Source organism: Equus asinus, chromosome 1 (assembly GCF_041296235.1).
Source record: "Equus asinus isolate D_3611 breed Donkey chromosome 1, EquAss-T2T_v2, whole genome shotgun sequence".
NCBI lineage: Eukaryota > Metazoa > Chordata > Mammalia > Perissodactyla > Equidae > Equus > Equus asinus.
The window spans coordinates 155,989,810-156,015,266 of NC_091790.1; the positions used below are offsets into that span (position 1 = coordinate 155,989,810).

At 40.5% G+C, this 25,457-nt stretch overlaps 1 protein-coding gene across 9 annotated transcripts in view; it reads right to left on the bottom strand.

The window, feature by feature from the left end:
- The window catches only part of OSBPL3 (oxysterol binding protein like 3), a 175,975-nt gene that overhangs the window by 146,776 nt on the left and 3,742 nt on the right, over positions 1-25,457 (bottom strand). For 4 of the 9 annotated variants that reach the window (XM_014839007.3, XM_014839005.3, XM_014839004.3 and 1 more), the window contains exon 2: positions 3,814-3,911. The exons of the other annotated variants lie outside the window; for them this stretch is intronic. The gene's annotated coding sequence lies outside the window, so the exon portion shown is untranslated. The remainder of the gene's footprint in view (positions 1-3,813; positions 3,912-25,457) is intronic. 9 annotated transcript variants of the gene reach the window in all.

Below are 25,457 nucleotides of genomic sequence, written 5' to 3' on the forward strand. Positions count from 1 at the left end.
GAAAAGATTGGCAACAGTTGTTAGCTCAGGTGCCAATCTTTAAAAAATAAAAAAAAATAAAATTTTTAATGGCCCAACATAAGTGGATCCTTAGATGATGTTTTTTCAAGTGTTTTAAAAATAAAAATGTCTTTAAATAAAAGCTCAAGTAAAAAGTAAATCATAATTACTCTTTCAATTGTGCATAGAGGATTTATATTTAATTTCCTATCCCCTTTGGTTAAAAAAAGGGAAAAATGAAAAGTAAGTGCAAACCAAAAAGGTCACTCAGCAATATTAAATATATACATAGAGTCCATGACTATGAATGTGGATACAAAGAACAAAAAACACTTTTAGAGCTGGGAAAAGAATTTGATTTACAAAAGCCAGAAGACTGTTAGTGTTTATGACATAAACTTTATTATTGTATGTACACACACACACACACACACACACATAAAGGATGTTCTGTCTTTTTCTTTTCCTCGAAGTTCCCTAGCTTACCAGTAAAGATGTAAGAATTGAGCTTGAAGTAAAAATATTCTTTTACTTTCTTCTTCCATGCAGTGGCTGACAAAAACCGCCACAGGGGAGAAACCTGTATTAATTATCCTCATGGCTTGCAAGAAAAGCTCTTTATTAATTTCAGACTAAACAGATACAAATAAACAGAGACAAAACACTCCAGACATAAATCTGCCGCAAAAGCTCTCCAAAATGAGACATAACACCCCCGGTACATCTTTCAGCTTGGATGAAGAAACACTTTCAGCAAGACCTGGAATGTTTTCATTTTTTTTAAACATAAAAGGGAATATTTTATTCAACCATGAATGAAACTGTAGAAAGCTTCTGTATTGTTGACGGGAACACCTCTTGGGGATACGATTTAGTGGAATTATATCACCGAATAACTAAAAGGAAGAACAGGAATGAACGTGGAGGGGCCTCCTCCCGGCCACTCTTGCATGCTTTGAAAAAGGAGCTCAGACGTGGATAAAGTTTTAGAACGCAGTCGTCGAGAGGCACTTGAACTACCCAGGCACCAGAATGACGCACAAAATTCTATTCGACAAAACTAATATTTGATTTGGGTTAGGATCAACAATCTAAACAGAATTAAGGAAAAGAATTTAAAAACTAACCAAACATAAGTAATATAAACTTTGTTTCGGGGACAGGGAAACTGAGGCCTATAGGCTCAACATTTGCTCCATGTCCTGTTACCTAGGTGCACCTTGTGTCTGCCTTCACACTCAATACAATGCACTGGAGCAGACTGAAACCGCAGAAGGGATGGTCGAATCCTCCATGTCCAAAAAATTATTTTTAACATCCTTAAACAATACACGAAACTGGATTAAAATTTTAGGTATTGCTCCACCGATAAGGGAAGCCTCATATGAGCCACCTCAAGAGACCAGGTACTAAACTTTTTTCTTGAATTTAATGTAATTCATGCCAGGCCTATGTATACTGATATACAAAATTCTACAACATTCTTAACTCTATGTATTACATCAACTCTAAGGAGATTATGTCAGGTAATTTCCAGGATTCCTTGGTTGTAACAATCTGCAAACCATTAGCTGAATCCATAAACAAGGGTACCATCAGGGTTCTCAAACTTAAAACATCCCCCACATTCAATTCCCTTTCCCCTCCTCCACCTCCCCTAAAATAACTCTGGGCTTTCTCAAACGTAATACTACCTCAAAAGATAAACAGATTAAACTTTCACTTGAAAGGTTTCGTTCCATCACTCTCATGGTTCCGGCCACCCATCTATAGCACAATTCGCCATATCCAACCATTTGTGAGCTCTGCCAAGCAGTTAGCCCATATCTTTCCAAACCGAGCAACTCTTCCCTGGGGTTTCTTTCAGGAAGAATCCCAGCAAGTTCTAATTTCCTATTCCTGGAGGAAAGGTTGCTCAGAACTTGGGGTTAAATGCCTTTTATTAAAGTATTGCATGGTTGCTGAATTATAACCAGAATTTCAATCTTCATCTTAAATACGAGTTTATTAATTGAGCATTTGTTAGTATTCTCAGGATGAAAACCAAATAGATTAACAGAAAAAGGATTAGGCACATTAAAAAGCAGTCAGATTGTATCACTTATTAAGTAGTTCATAGCCAAGGAGGGAAGCTCATTCTAAACAGAAACCACAGATTTATATCCACTCCCTATTTCAGGACCTGGCACGCAGATGCTCAATAAATGCTGAATGAATGAATGAATGAAAATAAAACTCCAAGTCACTTCAGACCAAGGCACAACTGAAGCTCCATTTTATAAATGGTCGATGTCCTCTGGCATTTCATTAGCTGTTCCATGGCATGAACGAGAAGGATGTAGTATGTATCCCAGGATTAACTCTTGCAACAAAATGTTAGACAAATGAGATCACAAAGAAAATCATCTGCGTGCTAATCAACATAACAACAGTGATAGACAATCTGAAATACTTCCTCAGTCACTGGGACAGACCTTAGAACATACGCAGAGAAAGGGTCTGGGTAACACTGGAGATAACAGGCCCAAACAGATCACTCTTCCTCTTGCATGGCACTCCACTCTTCTACCTTCCCCAACAGCTACAGCTTTCATGGAGGCAAACAGAGGAGCTATGATGTCCAAATAGACACTGAGTCACTCAAGCTGAAACACCGTCCTGAACCCCAGGAGTCTTCCAGCTGCTTTACTAAGTTCTGAAAAGTCTTTCTGGTCAAACAGTTTGGGTTAGGTTTTTTTTTTTTTGAGCAAATTAAGATATCTTTAGACATGAAGTTATTATTTATTCTCTGCACTGAGAGAGATTGTTACTTTTTAATCCTTTCTCCATAAGGATGTCAAAATCTTCCAGTCACAAGGTAAGGCATCAAACCAAAATAGCTTTACAAGTTCCATATAATTATGAATGTCGTTACAGCTACTCTCATGTCAACAATCATTTACCCTCCTTGAATTCATATAAACACATTCACTAGAGACTCATTTAACGTGGGCCTTTCTGCTCCAAAGAAACTAGACAGCAGCCCTCTCATCATTCCAACCATATTACTCAATGCCGTCTGGCCAATTCTCTCACACAGACCAGAAAAAAAAAACAAATGCAAGAAGATAAGGCCTGCAACCCTTCTTACCCCACCTCCTGCAAATGAACCCCAGTTCTGTCTAAAGAACACCGTAAAAGAATTAAAACTTGGACCCTAAACAAACAAAAAATCATTCTGCATTGACACCCTCTCTTTAATTTCAACTTGGAAATTTTTAGCACGAATATGGTGACCAAACTATGTTACCTAGAAATTATAAGGGTGGAAGACATTTTTGAAAGGATATTTTTAAAAGAGCGTAAGAAATATCATACGGGGGTCTAATAAGCAGTTCCTCTGGCCAAGGGTTCTTGCCGATAGTACTAAAGAGATGGGATACTTATCCCATCCAATGGGCTGGATTGGGATGGAGTGAAAGGATAAAGCAATTGGGCAGATAAGGAAAATGTAATCACACCCTCCATAATCATGACTTCAAAGACCCATGATGTCCCTTGGTCACTAGAAGTTTCATGAAAATAGGGTTTTTATTTTGTCACCGCTATACAGACCCCCAGTACTTGAACAGTGTCTGGCACATAAAAGGCTCCCCATAAATTATTCTTGAATTAATACATTGTTTCAGCAGAGTCATCCAGTAACACTTTAATTTACTAGTTCCCTACTAATAACGCAAAAAACACTTAAACCTTTCCCATAATGCAACTGGGTGCCACCATGTCATTCAGGGATTCATTCATTCCAGCTGCAAAAATATACTAAACACTTACAGTATGTTGGGAATACAATGGTGGACAAGACATGGAGTTCTTGCCCTCACAGGGCTTGCATTCCAGTGACTTTGCCTGGCTGCCAGGTGGAGGACCGGCTGTGGGAGTGGAGAGGAGAAACAAAGAGGCCAGTTAGGATGCTAGTGTAGACCAAAGGTGAGATGATGGTAGCTCAGATCAGGAAGGACTTGATGAGAAGGGATTGGATTCAGAATATATTTGGTACATTTGGAGGTTGATGGGAATAATCCAGGAGATGGAGCAATTGATAATGCAAGAGAAGGAGATAAATCCACAGGCAAAGCCCTTGAATAAGCAAGAGAGGTTGGGATCCCATGCACACGTGGATGGTCTCAGACAGGGGCAGGGACAAGCGACTCGCTGTAACAGGAGGGCAGGCAGAGAGTGTGGGTACCACAATCTTCCTTAGTACCTAAATCTGCAACAAAGGAAATTCTTATCTAAACAAAACCCACCAGGCACAGGTTAAGTCCATTCTTTTCCCCGATTAAGAAAAGTAACACCTGTTCATGGTATCTAGAAATTTAAAATATAGAAAAGTATTTAAAAACACACATTGATAATCACCTGTAATTCTATCATCTAGTGATAACTATTATAAACTTTTGTTGTATTTTATCCCCAAATTTTTTCTAGTCACCTATCTAATTTATTTGTCTTGTTGGGTTCATAGCCTATATATAATTCTATATCCTGCTTTTCTCAGAAGCATTTTCCTCTTTTGGCACTCACATGTTTCTCAGTTTAATGGAAGGACTGCCTCGGAGTCAAAAGCACTATGTTCAAGTCCCAACTCTGCCTAGGTCAAGCCTTCGACACCCTAAGTCCCTTCACGGCTCTGGCCTTCAAGACAGCTCTGGTGACCTCTGGGGAACACAGGGGCACTCTTTGCTCCTGTCCTCTTCCTACCACTCTGGGAGGGAGGGTCATCTCCATCACCAACCTCTCTTCCTTCAGGACACACCTCAATGTTCTGTCCCAGTCATGTTCCCATGGTATATCCTCTCCTGGGGGCATCCCACCCATCCCTTGGTTTAAAGATGCTTCTAGACAAGTACTCTCTTTCCATGGAGTAGACTCTCATTCTGAACATGCCAGTGGATGCCTCTTTTCTCTATCTGTACACACTTCCTCTCACAAAGCTGCTCCTGGTCACGTCATTACTCAAGTACCATCCAATTACTCTGCCACTATCTTCTCACATCCAGTCTCTCATATGCATTCTACCTCCTAAATCGGGCTCCTGTGATCCCTGCTTATATACAAACACTCTATATTTCTTTTCATAGATGCCCTACATTATCTCAGCCCACCCCATACCTCTTTTATCTCCTCTGCTACTTCTCTCCGCTTCACTCCACAAACCTACCCTGGGCTCCTTGTTATTCTTCAAACACTTAAGCACCCTCCTGTCCCAGAGCCTTTGAACTTCCCGTTTCCTCCACCTGGACCACTGGTTCCCCCAGACATCTGTGTAGTCTGTGCTTCCTCTCTCTCCTCAGGTCTCTGCTCAAATGTTACCTTATCAGAGAGGCCTTTGGCCATTCTATGTAAAATCAAATAGCAATACCCAGTCCCTTTTATTTATTCTCTAACCCCTTAGCCCTGCTTTAACGCTCTCCATGGCACTTAATATCACCCGGCACAAATATCTGTTGATAATGTAAGCTCCACAAGGGCATGATCTTGTACACTATTGTATCCCCGGGACACACAGGCGCCTGGCACATTCATAGGCATTTGATAAATATCTTCAGAATGAATGCTTTTCAACACTACAATCATTAAGCTCCTTCAGCACACCCACTCCTATGCAGCTTAGTCACTGTGACCTCACAGATCTTTTTCACTCTTGGCCCTGCTGAGAAAACCCTGCACTTGTAGCTATGAGATCAGGCTAACTCCCAGCTACTTCCAACTCACCAACTGGCTGCACCACCTGCAAACTCTAACAGCGTGATTTCCACTTCATAATCCAGAACACTAATAAAGATGTCCATTTCAACCAGGCCTTGAAATCAATCTCCACGGAGAATACTGATTGACCCCTCCCAGGATCACAGTGACCCAGAGCCAACACCTTAATGTGAACTCAGTGCTGACTTCCATCATCCAGGTACCCACTCAGTCGTGTAAAGGCTTTAATAAATGCTGTGTGACTGAAACAGCGCAAAGCCTGTCCCAGAGCGATTCCTGACCCAGCCTCCAGGGCACCAGCTGGGCTCCCAATTAACCAGCGCCCTTTTCTGTCCTTCCGAGATATTTCTATATCTGCACAAGATGCCAATGGATAGATTACTCTACCAACTAAAGCATCAGACCACTCAGATTAGAATATAGCTAATTAAAGAAAGAAATCTTTCATTAGTATTCCCAACTCTGGCTTTATCTCCCACCTGCCCATTCCATGTCTTTGTTGCTATGAGGAAATGAAAGAGAAAGCCCCGGAATATCTGTTGCCTTTTTCACATCTTCTCTTAACTATCAAATGAGCATCTTCCTTTATCTTTGTCTTGTGCACACGATGCATGTTTCGCACGGGAGGTTTTCCGGTTATAAAGTTGGTCTCATTGTTAGACTTAAAACTTTTGGATTCTTCGTATTCTTCCTTGTAAATCTAGCCTTTTTCTATATTTTGTGGTTTTCTCATCAGTTTTTCAGCTACTTGTATAATTTCATTTTAATAATCAAATTTTATTTTTCAATGAAGAGATCTTGCTTTGTTCCTCTATTATTGCTTTTTTTCCCCTTAATTCTTTTACCCCTCAACTGTTGCTTTCTTCTCATGGAGTTCCTTTGTTCTGGTGTGTTAAAATTCCTTTTTAAAATAGGTTCTCCTTGTTCTACTGAATTTCAAGTTCCTGGGTTCATGACTGGCTCCGCTAACTGAAGAGGTGAGATCGTCAGCATATCCTTTCACGCCCTTTCACATTTTGTTTTCCTTCCTTATCAATGCCTTGCCCCCCTCCCCACTCTCCCAAAATTAAACACTCAACAGAATGTTCTAACTGCTTGTCAGTATAACTGGAATAAGGCATGTCCTATCTGCCTTGCCTGGTGCTGTGAAAGTCAAGTAAGACCAAGTGGGTAGAACTGTTATTCCAACCATTCTAGAAAGTTCCAGTCTCTATAGTTGAATAGGCCCTTCGCTTCTGATAAAAGAGGAATTGAATACTCTGAAAGGAAGGAGCCCAATCCTATCAAAGCAACATAATCCACTCACAAGGTCTTTGCCAAGATTATGGCAGAACAGACACAAAAAGAAAAAATTTTCCACCATCAACTAAGGTGTGTGAGAAACAAATCCTTCCCATTAATAAAAAATAATGACACTTCTAGACTCCCCAAACACACAAATCCACAAGCTGCATTAAGCAAAAACTTATCAAGTCTTCAACCATCTCTTTCTTAATGAATTTCCACCTTTTCACCAGTGATAGTTTGAAACCAAGCTCTCATCTAGACTGAACAACTGAGGCTGGATCACGTGGCAGTAGTGTATGCAGAGAACTATCCAGAGAAAAACTGCTAATAAACACTTCTCAGATCACTAAGCTTCAACTACTACTATTCAGTACTTATTCATTCTGCCTAAAAATACTCAAGAATTTTGCCTTTCATCCTTTTAACAAAATTCTAGTAAATGAAGTTACTTCTTAAACAATACACTTGATGTTCCCAAATCTAATATCAGCCACTGAAAGATTTTGTACAAATTGCTTAAATACCTGTTTCAGCTTTCTCATTTGTAAAACAGAACTAAAAACTGCTCCCTCAGTTGGTTAATCTTAAGAATAAAAGAGGGAATGCACTTGAAAAAATTTTATAAGCCGTAACAAACTATACAAAAATACAATGGTCAGAGTACAATTGAAAGTCCTCTATGATTCCATTTTCTATTCGGGGCGGGGGGCGGGGGGAAGGTGACGACAATGTTACTTATTTTGAATAGGTAACACATTCACATGGTTCAAAATTCAAAGGCTACAAAAGGGTGTACAGTAAAAATCTCCCATTCCTTTCCACCAACCACCTAATTCTCTTCTCAGGAAGTAACTAACGTAATCAACTTCATATTTATTTTTTCAGATACATGTGCATTTCCCCCTAACTTTTACATAAATGCTAAATGTACCACTCACTGTTTGACACCTTCTTTTTCCCAATTTAACAACATCTCTTGGAGGGTGTCTCATATCGAAATATCCGTATAGAGAGAGCTCCCCCATTCTTGTCATTGGCTGCATGGGAAGCCACTGATTGGAGGAACCATGGTTTATTTAACTGTCTCCCACATTTAGGTTATTTCCAATCTCTTACTGTTATAGCCTTTTGCTCATGTATAAGCATATTTATAAGGTACATTTCTAAAAAGGAATTGCTGGGTCAAAAAGTATACACATTTTCAATTTTGAAATAGATTGCCAGATTGCCTCCATAAAGGTTTATAGCAATTTCTTCTCCTTCTAGCCATAAATGGAGCCTATTTCTCCAAACACTTGTCAATATATTCTCTTGTGAAACCCTGTTATTAAATATCAGTCAATAGGACTGTGAAAAAATATTTCCATGAGCATCTCCATGTGTTTTAATTTGCTTTTCCTAATGAGTTTTTGGGTCTTTTTTTGATTGATAGTCTCTCTTTGAATTTTGAGAAAATTTATTTCACTCCCTTTAACTTTCTTCCTCTATCTCCCTCTGCACATCCTATGATCCAGCCACTGTGAGCTATTGCTGTTCCCCAAAATGGGCCACATTTTGGGAAGTGCCCCTTCCTTCCAGCTCCATTCACAAATTTTATTTATTTTATTTATTTTTTTGCTGAGAAAGATTCTCCCTGAGCTAACATTTGTGCCAATCTTCCCCTATTTTGTATGTGGGTCACCACCATAGCATGGCCACCAAGGAGTGGTATAGGACCACGCCTGGGATCTGAACCCGGGCCCGAAAGAGGAGAATGCCAAACTTAACCACTAGGCCACGGGGCCAGCCCTACTCACAAAATTTTTTGACAGTTAAGTTCAAAAGCATTTCAATATTTGTGAAATGTTCCTGTATTCCTCTCATAGGGCTTAATCCATCTTTCCTCCAGGTGCCCAGGGCACATTTTTAGAGCTTCATAATACCATCATTTCACTCTGCCTTGTATATATTTGAGCTTCTTCAAGTTTAAGACCAAATTCTCCATCTTAGCATCCCCTATGACATCCAACACATTCACGAGATTAACATGGGATGAAAGACTGAGTTAGAAATACAGACTGTGAGTTTCTAACTGCAATACAGGAGCCACAAGAGGTATTCAGAACTGTTTGATTAAGAAGAAAATGAGGTGACCAGAGGAGATCAGCTCTAGGGACCAGGCAAAGACTGCAGAAAAAGATGAAACAAAACAAAACAAAAAAGTGGTACCAAAATAGCAATTACTCTTAAATGAACCCTCTGTTGAGCTACCAAGAAAAAAACAACTATTTATTCCCATGCACATATGTGCCTCAGCACCCAGCTTCCCTCTCAATATTATTTTAAAACACTACACAACAGACAAAGAGAGAGAGTGCATGGGAGGAGTAATTAATGGCAAATGCAGGTGTCTGAACAGAGGGAAAGCAAGGGACACAAAATTCTACCTCATTTGTCTTCTAAAAATATTCTCATAATACAAAGGCACGCCCTGCTTGTGTAGTGTTTAAATGAATGAGAAACCTAATCAAAATGGTTTTTGTGACTCTTAACCATAGCCCAGATACAAATACTTCAGAGATTAAAAAAAAAAAAAAAATTGATGGTGCTGAACTAGTCAAGCAGTGCTTCATATAAACAGAGAAAATGGACAAAATAAAATCAATATATAGTAAACTCAATTATCTGTGCTAAAAGAGACAGATTTCCAAAAATCTTTTCTCTTTGGTTGTGAAGTACAGATATAACAGGAACTCCAAGACTGATGAACAGAACCTAACACTTACCCTCTTCTGAACTTGGCATTAATCCATTTTTAAGTTGATCTCAATAGGACTCAAGGAAATGGCAAAAGGAAAAGATCTGAAGTCTAGGCAACGACCAGAGAGAGGTGACTTTGCAGTCAGCTTTCAACTTCCTGTTGTAAAGGGAGATTCCGAATAAATAATTAACTGAAATTCACAGATAATCCACCACAGTTCACATTGGCCAATGTACAAAACTGGTTTTTCACAGAAACATTGCCAAGTAGGTAGCCCCTCCAGAAAGAAACCAAAAAAAAAAGATGAGATGCTGCCAAGGTTTTAATTACACCCCTTGATCTTATCTTGTCCACCTTCAGGCAAAGGGGCTAAGAAGCAGTGAAATTTAAAAAGGCAGGAGCAACAAGGAAAACAAGCAAGAGACTTGAACTTTCAAGTGAATTTTTTTTAAATCTGGAACTAATAATTTTTGGCTCATGTAATGATAAAAAGAAAAAATGTTTTCCCCTTACAGAAAGAAGGCTTAGAATTAACTAGTAAGGATCTGAGCTAGGAATGGTATCAAGGGAAAACGCAAGATTAGAAGTTACCTTCCTTCCTCCAACAGCAAAGCAGATTTATGGAAGGCATCTATGCTGACCATTCAGCCAAAACCAATCATGAATTATCTAACACTGACCCAGTTAAACAGGTTCAAAGAGAGGATCATCATCATGTAACCAAGACAAGTTGAAATTAGCCTTGAAATTAGCAATGAAGAACAACAAGAAGAGTACTTGCTGAGGGCCTAACAAGAGGTGGCAGTGAGGTGAGTACATTAATCAAGAAATGACTAGGAGGTCTCTCTAGAACTCAGGAGTCCACAAAATAAATGAGTAGCTTAAGAAGGGACTAAATAAGCAAATGTCTAGATAGCATCAGAGTTGAGCATTTACTCATTCATCAAGCACTCACCCTGAGTGCTCACAACACTGTAATGGACAGCCACTATTTTCATCTATCTAACCAACTCCCCCTTCTGGTACCAGCACCTCAGTATTACTTGGAGGAACCATCCCTTCCCCTGGTTCCATAGGGAACACCTGACCTGCGTCTAGCCAGTAATAGCCCTCATAACTCTGTCAGTAACTGGTTCAGGATTAGGGGCATGACCGAAGGCAGGGACAATCAGAAGCAACAGCCATCTGCAGAACTAATAGAAGTGCTTAGCATGTAGGAAGTAAGTCTACAGCTGCTAAGAGGTACTCATGTAGAAAAAGCATGCCTGAGAATGAAGCCAGAACCAGGGCCCTGAAGACACGAGCTGAGCTCCTAGATCCAGCCATGCCTGAAGCTCACCCTATTCTTGGACTTTTTAGCAACTTAAGTCAATAAATTTTCTTTTAAACTGTTCTTAAGCTGGATGGGTTTCTGTTACCTGCAAACAAAATGTCCTAATACATCACTACTACCTTATTCCTTTAAACCCCTTTACAGGAATAACTCTTCAGCCAGAGCATCCACTCTCAATTATTAAAAAATCAAAAAATACCTTTTGAAATGAAACATTCTAAGAAATGGATACGAAATCAGCTTGTCCTTTATTATTCCCTGAATCTTAGGAACCTTTTGATGAGTGAATTATCTCTTCCCACAAAGGAAAATAAGCTTCTTGGTGTAAATGATTATTCACACTAGACCTAATACTAGGTTGGTTGGGCCTTTAGAACAGCAAAATCCTGTCTGTTCAGCTCCATCTCTGTGGGTCTGAGGAGTTATAGGACGAAGTGAAATTTGAGGGTTTTGCTACTTGAATTGACTTCTTTCTGCCTCCCCCAGGGAAAGGAGGTGAACCCAAATAAAGAGTGTGTGGATTCTACAAGCCTTCCTTCTGCCCCTCCTTTCCCACAAAACAGAGGCCAGACATGTGGTCTAACCTCAGCTGCAAAGTGCTGACGTCAGCAGTCACATTCTGAGAGTTTGGAACCAGCTTACCGTATGGAACCCCATTCTGATTGAAAGCACAGACCTGCCACGGCAGTCTCCACAGGGAATCTGCCCAGGACTCCTTGCCCCTTTTGCTGATATCTGCCCTGGGGAGACAGGAGCACGTCCAGCTGAGTTCACATCTGACTGCTTCCACATAAGGATGTGGGTGAGGCGGGAGTATGTTAAACTAGCTTCTGTATGGCAGAATTTGCCAGCATAAATTGTTAGAAAAGGCAAAGGACTAGAAGTCCAGAGGACCGGGTCCTGGCCCTGGCTTTGCTGTGAACTATGCATGACCTTGGATAAGCCATTTCACCTTTCAAGGTGCCAATTTCCTTATCTTTAACACATGATAGGTGGAAATGGATCACTGTTTTTCACTATGGTTGGTGACTCAGGTAGTGGATGGTGAAATCAACTTAATGGATTGAGATCAACATTAAAAACAAAATGATTCTAGGGCTGGGACAAGAAATAGACAAGATGAGCCTAGAGCATCTTGTAGTGCCAGAAGGTAAGGGTGTGCTCAAAAAATCCACTATGATGGGCTTGTGTCAAAGAGACACAAGAGCTAACTGAAAGAGCTCCTACCTGTCAAAGCTGGAACAAAGTGAGCAACAAAGGAAATAAGGTACTATTGGATTATAACCCAAAGCATCAAATAAATGTCCATGAACCCATACTGATGTAAATATGATTGACTGATTGAATAGATAAATGAATGGAGAAACTGACAAACACCACCTCAGCCAGGTGGTCAAGGTCAACATGAACAGTGATAAATCATGTTGACAGTATGTTCCCTTGATCCAATGTGATAAGAACAGCACTTTACCTCTGCGGTCTTCCTCCCAAAAACATAACCCTAGTCCAACCATGAGAAAAACATCCAGTAAATCCCAATTGAGGGACATTCTACAAAGCCCTCAACCAGTCAAGGTCATCAAAATCAGAGAAAGCCTGAGAAACCGTGACAGCAAGGGGAGCCTGATGAGACACGATGACTAGACATAATGTGGAACTGTGGATGGGATCCTGGAACAGAAAAGGGACACCTGGCAAAAACTAAGGGAATCTGAGTAAAGAATAGCCTTTAGTTAACAATAATATATCAGTATTGGTCCATTAATTGTGACAAACATACCATGCTAATGTAAGATGTTAATAGGGGAAACTGAGTGTGGGGCATAAGGGAACTCTCTGTACTATTTTCACAACTTTTCTGTAATTCTCAAACTGTTCTAAAACAAAAACCTGTTTTTGTGTTGGGAGGTGACTAAAACAAACCTTAAGCATCATCAGAGCATTCACTAGCTTTAAAGGCAACATAGAAGGAACACTAAAGCTACAGTCAGAAGATCTAGAACTAAGTCTCAGGTCTCAATTGCCCCTCGGGTCAGTCACTCGCCTACCTGAGGTCCTCAGTCTGGTTTTCCCCAACTGTAGTACAACGAAGTCAATACTTGTCCCGCCTACCTCACAGGGTTGTTTTGTTGTGGGAAGCAGAGAATATTAAAGTGACTTACAAACGTGGAAATGCTATATAAAATATGGGGGTTATGATAACCTAGTGATAACCAGAATTCTCTGGTTCTTCCCCAAATCAGAGTGGACTTGGGGCTGGTCAAGACTCAGTCTTTTGCCTACTGAACCACTGCTTGGATTTTCAAAGGGGTCCCTGGGCCAGCAGGGCCAGCAGAACCAGCAGCACCGGAGAACTTGTTAGAAACACAGAATCTCGAGTCCCACCACAGATCACTAAATCAGAAACTCTGAGGGCAGGGCCCAGCAATCTGTGTTTTAACAAGCCCTGCAGGTCATTCTGGTACTGCTGAAGTTTAGAGGCACTGCCCCAGAGAAACTGATGGATGACTGTGATAACCAGTGAGTCTCATTCATATGGGCCACACTCCTTCAGCAGTCTCCCCACCCAGTTAGCAATCACGGGCTCTCATTTCCCCAGAACCCCATTCACATCTATCAACACTTGGCTAATTCTCAAACAACTCCTCTGAGACAGGGAAGGAGAAACTGTTGTATCCACAGGCATGTAGGGAAGTCTGTGATGTGCTGACCCTCAGCACAAGTTAACCAGCTAGAGCGAGACCCAAGTACCTTGCATCCTCGGACATGCTTATTTTGCCAAAGTAATCTGTGAAGTTCTTAGCAGTGATGGAAAACTGGGGCACCTCTCGGGACCATGCATCATACATTTTACAGAGACCCAAATTCCAACATTCTGTCCCTCTAATGCCTGGCATTTGTCAGACAAAGGAGTCTTAATCTATAGGTCAGAAAAGGCACATATCTTACATAAACATCGTCTCTATCTATCTACAAGCACCTATGAAAATAAACCTTGCATACCAGAGAAGAGAAGAGGCATCCAGGCCCTTAATCAAGGAACAAATGATGCAGAACTGAAAGTCATAACCAAACTGGACGGCTATTTTGACTTGTGGGATCAAAGACTAGAAAAACAGGACTTTCCTGTCAGGAGTGGATGTGTCAGCAGGCTGGCACGATGAAGTCCATGCAGTCCTTTCTCCAAACCATGTTTAGGCCTCAGTTATTATCCTTCTGCTTTCTGACACCTCATTATTGGTACTATTCCTAATGACACACATACAACAAACTCAAGACAACACCGGGCTGGGGAAAGACTGAGTTGAAAACCTGACTAGGGTGAAATTTTACACCGTTGGTGTACATGTATATTTACAAAGTAAAAGAACCGCGTGTACACACACAGCATCTCTCTAAGGAGAGGCAGGACAGGCGTGTGCCTTGTGAGACAGGAATATCGCCTCTCAGCACAACTCACAAATAAATCATACACATAAAAATGTATGTCAACAAATAATCATTTCTTCATTCACTGCCTCTTTCCTTACTCCTCATTCACAGTCTTCTGGAAAATACAGCCTCCGTCCCATAATGTACTGACAGATTAAAAAAAAAAAGATAATACGCCACCACATAAGAAATTCAGCTTGAGTCAAAAAACCAACTAAGAGCGAACTGGCACTAGCCATCCCAGGTTCTGTTTGCAGACACTCTGAAAACCTGCACGCACAGGCCATCTGCATGATCGATCTCCAAGTTTTATGGTAATTTTTCTGTCTCCTACCATCTCTCTTCCCCACCAATGAACACACAGGAAGTGCTCCAGGAACACAACATCTAATTTTTGTACTTGACTACCAGTCGACTGATTAAAGCATATTTCCTAGTTCAAAACCATTTTGTGGCTCTCCAGCTGCCAGAGAACGCAGCAGCCGTGCACCGCTCTCAGGCTCCCATGGCTCTCTACCCTCCAGCTACATCAGATAATCCTCTTGCCACCTTTGGTCATCATTGCCTCTGCTTGAAACGTCTTGACCTTTAAAATCTTACCACCTTTCAAGGTCCTACTCTGTTAACATCCCTCCCAGGAGCTCTCTCCTGGTTTTTCCTTCGGAATGACCCTCTCCTATTCACTGGCACTGAGAATAGTGCCTCGCTTTTTGTTGACACTCCATAAAAGAAAGTTATTATTATTACTATATGGTCCTCCTTCTTTTGTGACTAGTTACCCTTCCCCTCCCTACCTCTTGGCTGGCGTTCCCCAAGGTACCATATACATCTCCCTTTCTCTCCTGGGACCTGCCCAAAAGGTTGTTCAGATTCGGCCTCCCTTGGAAACCTCCTCAACTACCATACTTTCAACTAAACGACGCCTCCCAAAAGTGATCACCAGCTTTGCTCTCTCTTCTGAGTAGCCTGATGGACATCTCCACACTGATATCACCCAGACATTTCAAACTCAGCATGTTCAAAACCCAAAGCATTCTTTTTCCCTAAGATCTATTCATGTTTCCATTTTCCCCTGGCATAGTCAATGGCACCTTAAATAACACAAATAGACACACAGGTCTGAAACTCTGGAGTCATATTTTGTTTGCTGTATATATTCATTTCAGAATAAGTAATACATTCACTTGGAATAAAATTCAAAAGGTATAATTTAAATCTCATATCTATCCTTTTGCCACCCATTCTCCCTTCCTTGGGGAATCTGATGTTACCAGCTTCTTGTGTATCATTTAAGAGATACTTTATATTTATGATACACAGTGAGTTCTCGTAAATGTTTATCAACCAGCTCTCTGAAAAAAACAAAAACAAACAAAAGCCCTGATTTGTTGCCTTTGCTCATTTCCATGGTGTAAATTCCCGCACTATGGCCAATTTCAAACTACCAACTCCAAAGTCATTGACTAAGGAGATGAGAAGAAATGCACACAAGTGATTCTCACAAGCTGGTGTGAGCTGGCTTCAGCCCACCATTAGACGTGTGTGTTTGCAGATGTGCAAAAATACGTACTTATTTATGAATATATACATATAAAATATATACTATATATGGATATCCTTTTACTCAAATGGAAGCACACCATACATATGTCAGTATATATAGTATGTTTGCCACAAACCTTATGTATTCTACACCTTGCTGTTTTTTAACTTAACAATAAATCTCAGAGATTCTTCCAAATCAGGAGATGTAGAGCAGTCTCATTTTTAACTGCTCCATTATTTATTACCCAGTTCCTACTGATGCACAATTAGGTTATTTGCAATCTTTTATTTATTCAAACAATGCTGCAATAAATAACTTTGCACATATATCATTGTCCACATTGCATGTCTGTAGGATAAAATTCATAGAACTGTTATTGCTAGTTTTGATAGATACTGCCAACGGCTCCACACAGAGCTTAGACAAATGTATACTTCCATCCACCATGTATGAATACCTGTTTCCTCAAACCTTTACCAATGATGTTATCACTTTTTGTTATATTTGCCAATCTAATAGGTGAAAGATAGCATCTCACTAAAATTTTAACTTGCATTTCTCTTTTTATGAGTGAGGTTAAAGTTTTCATATATTTAAGAGTCATTTGCATGCCATTTTGTAAACTCTACGTTCATATTCTTTGCCTTTAGAGTAACTGGCCTCTTTCTCTTATGGATTTGTTGGAGTTCTTTATATATTGATGAAATTACATTGTTCTGACATGAACTGCAATTATTTTTCTAAATTTATTGATTGCCTTTTGACATAGTTAAAAAAATTTGTCCCTGTAAAAATTACATGTACTCAAATGAATCAATCTTTTATTTTATAGCTTCTGGATTTTGTGTCATATCTAGAAAGGATTTTCCATCCCCATTATTGTTTAAATGGCATTCTTTCATTTTCCAGTTGTTTTAATGTTAAAGTTTTGATCCATGTGTAATTTATTTTGGTGGAAGGTGTGACATAAGGCTCCAACTTTATCTTTTAACCTGACTGTACCAACACCATTTATTACCTCCCATAGAATCGTCTTTGCCTTCTTCCTCAACCCTATCCCCCAACCCCTAGCTACTAGGGGCTGTCATTCAAACTTTCCAGTATTTCTGTGCTGTCCTCCCTTTCTTCTCCTACTGTGACCACCCAGTTTAGGTCTCATCACCTCATTCCTATACTCCCAATCTCTGACGTTTTCTACCACCACCAGAACACCTTCTCTAAGAAAACTCCCATTCTATCACCTCCTTGTTACTGTCTATGGAATAAAGTTCAAACCCTTACGTGGGATTCAGAATGCATCTCAGTAGGGCCCCAACCTATCTCTCCATCTCCATATCCTGTCACTTTTCCCATTAAAACAGTCAGCTTCTCATCAAACTGGAGGGTCCCTCCTTCCTTAAAATGCTGTGCCTTCGCTCATCTTCAGTTCTCTGCCTGCAATGTCCTTCCTACCTGGCCCTCCATTCTTTTTTGTCTCAATCCTTGTGTCCTTGTGGCTCAAATGCCTGCTTCTCTACAAAAGCATCTCTTATCCCTATTTCTGTGCTCCTGTAGCACTCCAATACCTTGTTTATAGTGAGTTATCACACCCCTCCTTGTCCCTTACAATTGTGTTTTTGTATGTCTCCCCAACTGGAGTGAACGTTCCTTGAGAGCAGGGGCTATGGACAATTAACTTTTACATGCTTCCTACTTCTAAGCAGTGACTTATATATAATAAAGTGTTTTTAATAAAATGAAAATGCCTTAGCCCAGTCGTTCTCAAATTTTAGTGTGCATCAGAATCACCTGAAAGGCTTGTAAAAACACAGATGGCTGGGCCCCCCTCTCAGAGTTCCTGATTCAGGAGGTCTAGAGTGGGGCCCAAGAACTGGCATTTCAAACAAGTTCCCAGGTGATGCTGATACAGCAACTCCTAGAAACACACATTGAAAACCACTGCCTCAGACCATCCTCAAACCTTAAATTGAAGCCTTCAGAAACTGAGACACAGTATGTCCAAAAATCTCATGCAGGAGGAAATATTCTTGGGCTAGGAGTCATTTAGATATGTGTAGATTTCACCTTGTCCATCCAGTGCAGCCTGAAAAGGCAGCGACTGGCACCCAAGATCACAGATGTAAAGGCACCACTGGGAATGGATCCATCCTCTGATTCTCTGACTCCCGTCCAGTGCTCTCCACCACCCTGAGGGGCCCTCTGGTCAAGGGCCTGACAGTAGAGGCAGACTGCACCCCAGCTCTGCCACATGATCCCTCTGTGATCACGGGTAGAACTACTTAAGCCTCTCCAGGCTTGTGACAGTCAGGGGTTCTTTAAGTGGAAGCAACAGAAACCAATTTGGCATATGACACCAAAGAAAATGTACTGGAAAAATATCAGTTTAAGGAACTAAGAGGAGACTAGAGAGTCAAGCACTGGCACAGCTTTTTTGGGACCAGAAGCCAGATTACAACAATGTGGTATGGACAGGCATGGTCTCTTCAGGATATACCTTCGCAGCAGAATCTCCATGACCCTTGACATTGCACCCAGAGTCCTGCAAGAGGCATGTGACTGGCCTGGCTCTCTAGGCCACCCATGGCCAAGGAGAATGGGGCCCCTTGTTCTGGTCCCAGCAAACTATATAGAAAGGCAAGAAGTGATTCCTCAAATGGAAATCAGGAAGAGTAAAGAGATACGGGGCAACCAAAGAGCAAGTAATTGCTCCCAAGTCTGTTTGGTCATTGATAAACTGAAATGATGACAGTCATCTCATAACTTACTGCAAGATCTAACGAGGTCGTGTAAGTAAAGCACTAAGCTGGCACAGAGTAAATTACTGGCTGCCATTGTTCTTTGTAATTATCATCACCACCTTTAAAGGCAGCATGGTTCCCCATTCCGTAATGACTCCAACAAGCTCCAAAGGACACCTCAATTAATTCTCTATACACCAGAAATTTGCTTGAAGCAGCCTTGAACTTGTGAGAAAAACCCAAGTGGGTCTTCCCTATATTCTTTGAGGACTTCAAACATCCCTAACTCACTTCATCTCAGATGCTAGACAACTGAGCTACCCGAGAATTGGAGCCAGCAAGCTATTTTTAGCTACTTTCATGGCTGTGTTAGGTCTCATTCAGTTTCAGTTACAAAGGTGGTAAAAACTCAACTGTGGATTCAATTCCCAGTAACAAACAAACAAACCTGTGTGTAGCATCACAGAGAACAATTCCAAACCTTGAAAGAGGAGTTAAACCCCACCTCCCACTGCGCCTGGCCTCCTACAAGCCGCAGAAAGACACAGAAAGGGCAGGACTTCAATGGCGTCATCCTCCTCTCAGGATTTCCCAGCCACGTTCTCTTTCCTCTTCCTTCTTCAGACCATCAGCAGCCTGAATCATGATCCACAGGAAGTTGGAAGTCTTCTCTCCAGGGTCCCAATTAAAATCCAGACTCACTCCCTTTGAGCCACATATCCCCACCGTAATTAACGTAATTACCATCCCTGGTAAACTGTAAGCTCCGTGAAGGAGGCTCCACATGTGTCTAATTCATCACCACGTAACCTGTACCCAGTCTGGTGCCTGGCACATAGTGTGTGCTCAATAAATACTTATTAAATGTATTAGCAAAAATCACACAGCAGGCTTTCATTCCAGAGGGCATTTTCTTCAAGTTTAATAATGTCTGTGAGATTTAAAGAATATACTATTTAGCTTTTGCTTCTACACGTTTCAGATCACTGCCCACCACAAATGATTTGAGGCAAATGTGTTTTATAAGACTTAAAGAGTAACTTCAAATTTCTTAGACTATAACATTTGCTACTAAGACAGAACACAAGTATGGGAATCTTTACTAGTACTACATTTTAACACATAGGTGGAGATATGTTATACTGAGAAAAGTGTTTGACTCACAAAACATTTAAAAAATTTAATATTTTAGCTGTAGAGAATAAACAAAATAATAAACTTGATTTTATACTGACAGTCACAGATCCTCTGATGATTTCTTGTCGGGCTGCTCATGGCAATTTGATTCTGTTCTGCGTTATATTCAAGCTATTTTTCAATTCAGGTCCACTGTCTCCCGATCTCAGAAATCACAGATGAGAAAGAATATCCTCTAGGGTCATTCATCTGGCCCACACGCCCTCAGAGAACTGGGTTTATTATCTCATCTATTGTCCTGGGAGCAAACACAGACATCTAGACAGTGACATAATGTCCATCTAAAGAAATTTTATATGAAAGCAATTTGCTTCTCAGCTTTAAATCCACACATTTATTATTATTATTATTAAAGAATGATATTGCACTCATATTCCAGGGATCTTGGGAAGTCTAGAAACAATCATATTCTGGCTCTCAAACAAACAGATTTAGGCAGAGTGATTATAAAGAAAAGTCCAGGGAAAATTCAATTTCAGGGTATAAACAATGTGACTTACAACAATGAAATTACCACTGACTTTTCTATATTTTTCCAAGATGAAGGAAATATTTCATCAACTTCAAAACAGAAGAGTCAGATAAATAACTAAAGGAGCAATTCTTCTAGTCCCTCATGCTGCTATTTCATTTATTAGAGAAGAATTTTTAAATTTTCACATAGATGAAGCCCGGGAATGACAGTGGAAAGCTTCAGCCTGCCTGCTCTAAGCTTCCATAAAGAATCATCTTTGAATAAATCAATATTTCCCAATCTTTTCATATAAGAGGAATCCTTTATGAAAAATATTTTACTCCAGACTTTTAAAAAAATTCACATCTTCGATTTTTTTAACTTGTTACGAAAAACTTCAAACATACACAAAAGTATACAGCAGCACTGTCCAAAAAATTGTCCAATTGCCACATATGCAATTTTAATTTAAGTAGACAATTAAAAGAGTAAAAGGAAACAGGTAAAATTAGTTTTAATTATATATTATCATAATATATCCAAAATATTATCATTTCAACATACAAATGATACTAAAAAATTAGAGACAATTTTATATTCTTTTTTGCACTAACTCTTTGCAACACAGCGTATATGTCATACTTACATACATCTCAATAAATATTAGCCACATTTTTAAGTGCTCAACAGCCACATGTGGACAGCCAACACAGAGACTAGCATTAAAAACCCCACGACCTCATCGCCCGGCTTCAGTAAACATTGACTCACCAACAGCCTTGTTTCCTCTATTCTCCCTCCCTACCCCTGCATTATTTTGAAGCAGATGCTAAAAATCATAGCATTTCATTTATGTCCAAATGTCCTTGATTATCTCATAATTTTTTAACAGTTGATTTGTTCAAGTTGGGACCTAAACAATCAGCTATGAGGATCTCTTTTTAATGACATCTTTTTTTTTTTTTTTTGAGGAAGATTAGCCCTGAGCTAACTACTGCCAGTCCTCCTCTTTTTTGCTGAGGAAGACTGGCCCTGAGCTAACATCCGTGCCCATCTTCCCCTCCTTTATATGTGGGACGCCTACCACACAGTGGCTTGCCAAGCAGTGCCATGTCCGCACCCGGGATCCGAACCAGCGCACCCCAGGCTGCTGAAGCAGAACGTGCAAACCTAACCGCTGCGCCACTGGGCCAGCCCCTAATGACAACATCTTTTGATGACACCCACACAACAAGAGGTATACTTTTAGTAAAGTGCTTTATTCATTCCAACGTTTATTACACATCTATCTCGTGCCAGGCACTGTGCTAGCCCCAAAAGACAACAATGAACAAGACTGAAAGGAACTTCTGGTTTAGTTTCTGACTGCACAGTAGAATCACTGGGGGAAGCTTTAAAAACCAACACCAGTTCCATCAACTGACAAACGGATAAATACAATGTGATACATCCACACAATGGGGCATTAGGCAACAAGAAGGAACCAAGCACTGATTCATGTGACATCTGGGATCAACCCTGAACACATAACGCTAAGTGAAAGAAGTCAGACACAAAAGACCACATATTGTATGATTCCATTTACATGAACTGTCCACAATAGGCAAATCTATACAGATGTAAAGTAGATTAGTGGTTGCGGGGTGAGGGGGGAGACTGCTAATGGGTGAGGATTTCTTTTAGGGGTGATAAAATGTTCTAAAATTAATTATGGTGATGATTGCACAACTATGAATATACTAAAAACCACTGAACTGTATACTTTAAATGGGTGAATTGTATGAAATGTAAATTATATCTCAATTAAAAAAAAGAAGAAACTGGATAAAGTATGTTACATTCACACAATGGAATGCTATACAGCTACAACACAGAATAAGAAAACTCCTTTAAAAAAAAAATTCCAGTGACCAACCCTCCTTAACCCAAGCCACCTGACCCAGAAACTCTGGGAGTAGGGCCGAGGTAGGGGAAAGTTTTAAAAGATCCCTGAGGGATAAAGTCAAATGAGAGTCCGTGGTTTCAGGGAAGATTCAGTCAAGTGACCAACAGTCACAAAACAGTATGATAACTGCTCCCTATAAAATGAACAGGCACAGAGTGTTCTCCAACTTCAACTTGGAGGGGGCAGAGAAAGGCTTCCAAGTGACGTCCATGCTGAAGCGTGATGGATGAGTGGGAATTAGCCAGGTGACTACGGGTGAGGAGGAAAAGATTATGAGGCCAGAGCACAGCATGCGTGGCCCTGGGACACTGGCGGAGTGCTGAATTTAGTTCAACGTGACTGGAAGACACAGAGCCAAGTAATGAGTGAGGAGCCATGAGCGGGAGCTGGTTCATAGGGGATCTAGCAAACCAGGTTAAAAATTAGAAATATTCACTGATCAATAAAATATTGACAAAAATTTAAATTCCGTAACAGCTTTAATAACATTTCCATATATATGAAAAAAATAGTGCATATAAAATGCAAGATACTTATTTTACAGACAATGTTTGTTTTGTGTATGGGTTTGAGATCTCCTTGCAACATCTCCAAAGTGAAAACAACCAGAATAGGCACTTTCTGTGAATTTAAATAACTAGGATTTCTACTGCTTCATCATAAATTAATGAAGGCATCACAGTATTGTGGGTCAAAAATAGGAAACCAAATGCCACATTCCAATTATTTTTTTCACAGAATATTCTAAAAGAACATAACCAAATATAACTGTTTCATGTTCTCTTTTTAATTGAGCACCTCCTGTGGATAGGATACCATGCTTAGGGATGTGAGGAACAGAAACATGAGGAATGCATACTAGGCCTGCCTTCAAGGCATTTACAACCCGATAAGAGAGGCAATGCAATACATCTGAATAAATAACCAGATCAGGAGGCAGCAGGGTGGGGAAATGGGGGGTGGGGGATATGAAAGGTACAAAGTACTGAAGGAAAGAAAGAAACCACCATACTCAATGGTCAGAAATTGAACTGGGGACTCCCACTTTTCTAAGAAAATGCTGTGGATTGGGTTCAGAGAGAGTCTTCTGACAGAAGTGGCTTATGAGTTCAGCCTTGAAAGACTTGGGGTTTCACAGGGAGAGACAATAAGAGCTTTCTAGGCAACAGGAGTGTACAGGCAAAGGCAAAACACTCTGTCGCTGAATCAAGTTCAGGCTGCCAATGCACAGGGTTGGGGAGCGGTGGGGTGAAGGCGGCCACTGAGCCCAGGCTGCTGGATCCTCACTTCAGGCTAAGGAGTCTCCATACAAAGGAGGAGAGAAAGGACCCAGAGTGTCAGTCTCAGCTCCACCTTGTATGAGCTGTAAAGTAGTTGTGAACTTAATTTTTCCTGGCCTCATCTGGAAATTGGGGGTATAATACCAGTGCCTGCTTTGGTGTTGCTCTGAGGATTAAACACAGTGATTCGTGGATAGCCCTTATGACAGTGCCTGGCACAAGAAGTTCAGCAGCTGTTATTAATATTATTATTATTATTAACTATATAAGCCACTCAAGAATTTTTAGCAATATAATGACAGGACTCAGAATTTACCTGACTGTGATATGAAGGAGAGACTGAGGGAGGAAAATCCTCCTGTAAGCAACGTTAGGACAGAGTGCAGAAGTTCCTAAGACCCTAAACTAAGATGGTGCAGGGACAACCATCAGCGTGGTTGGGATCAACGTGAAGGGATCAATGTGAAGGACACCGAGGAGGAGACAAGAGTTGGGGTGAGCATAAACACGGTCTCAAAAGGGGTGACTAGAAAGGAGAAGGAAGTTTCCAGAGGAGAGGGCTAAAAAGCTGATAAATAAGATGTAGACAGGAAGGGGATTCACAGGGAACTATAAACAATTCTCAATTATGCATGGAAAGTCCATCAACTTAAAAGCTTCCATCTTCCTTAGTGTCCGACACTCCCATCTCTTCTGTGGTCATTCTAGCTTGGACGGTTCTCTAACCCTCCCTGGAGTACTCCTGAAGTGGAATTAACAATTAAGAAACATAGTACTGCCAAGAGGCCCATTATAAATAAAGCTGTGGATTATCCAGATCCTCTTGCAAGGAAAAACATTACACTACCCCCTAAAACTGGAATGGAAGTAGAAAACAAAAGGGGATCTCTAATTCCTTCCTACACCCTATCTTGCACTAGCCCTTTAGGTGGTAACCACGACACTCTTACAGAACTACTTCTTGCTCTCGACTTCACTGCAACAGCACAAAGAGTTGGAATGTAGTGACTTTACTAAAAGGTTGTTGCAGAAGCTTCTGGAATGAGTAGTGGCTTCTAACTCTCCATTCTACATATGGGAACAGAGAAACTAGCTGACTTTCCAGTACTTTCCTTAAGAGGCATAAAGCATTACTGTGTTCAGAGTCTATTTACCACAATGGGTAAAGCCCATCGGATTTCTCTTTAAATTTAGGTGAAAGCAAATTTAAATTTAGGTGAAAGGAGAATTTCCTTTCCTCCTATATTAGAAGTCTCCTGTCTACCAGGCCCACAAACTGTAACCTCAACCACAAAAATCAATGCCAGTAAGAGTCTCATCAATTCAGAAAATAATACAACTAGACACTTGACATTGGCAGTGGAAAGTTTAGAGCCCAGTCTCAGATGGTTTTAATATACTGTATTATTAGACTATGAGTCCACATCTAATTAAATAGTGGGAGCAGGAGAGATTTCGGTGTAGTAGAAGGAGCTAAAGATTTAGTAAGAGAGAGACTATTAACGAAATCCAGCTGAGCAATTCACTACTGACCCTGGGCAAGCTCCTGAAGCCAGGCTGCATTTTTTTTCATCTGCACAGTGGAGACAACCTCAGAACACTGCCTCAAGATAGGGAAGTTTAAATGAGATAACACAGTCTATGGCAGCCTGATAGTACCTGGCCTACAACATAACTATTAGCTATTATCGAAACTCTCTCTCCACAATGATACAACAAATCTTCTCTCAGCTAAGTAATAGCTTTTGTTACAA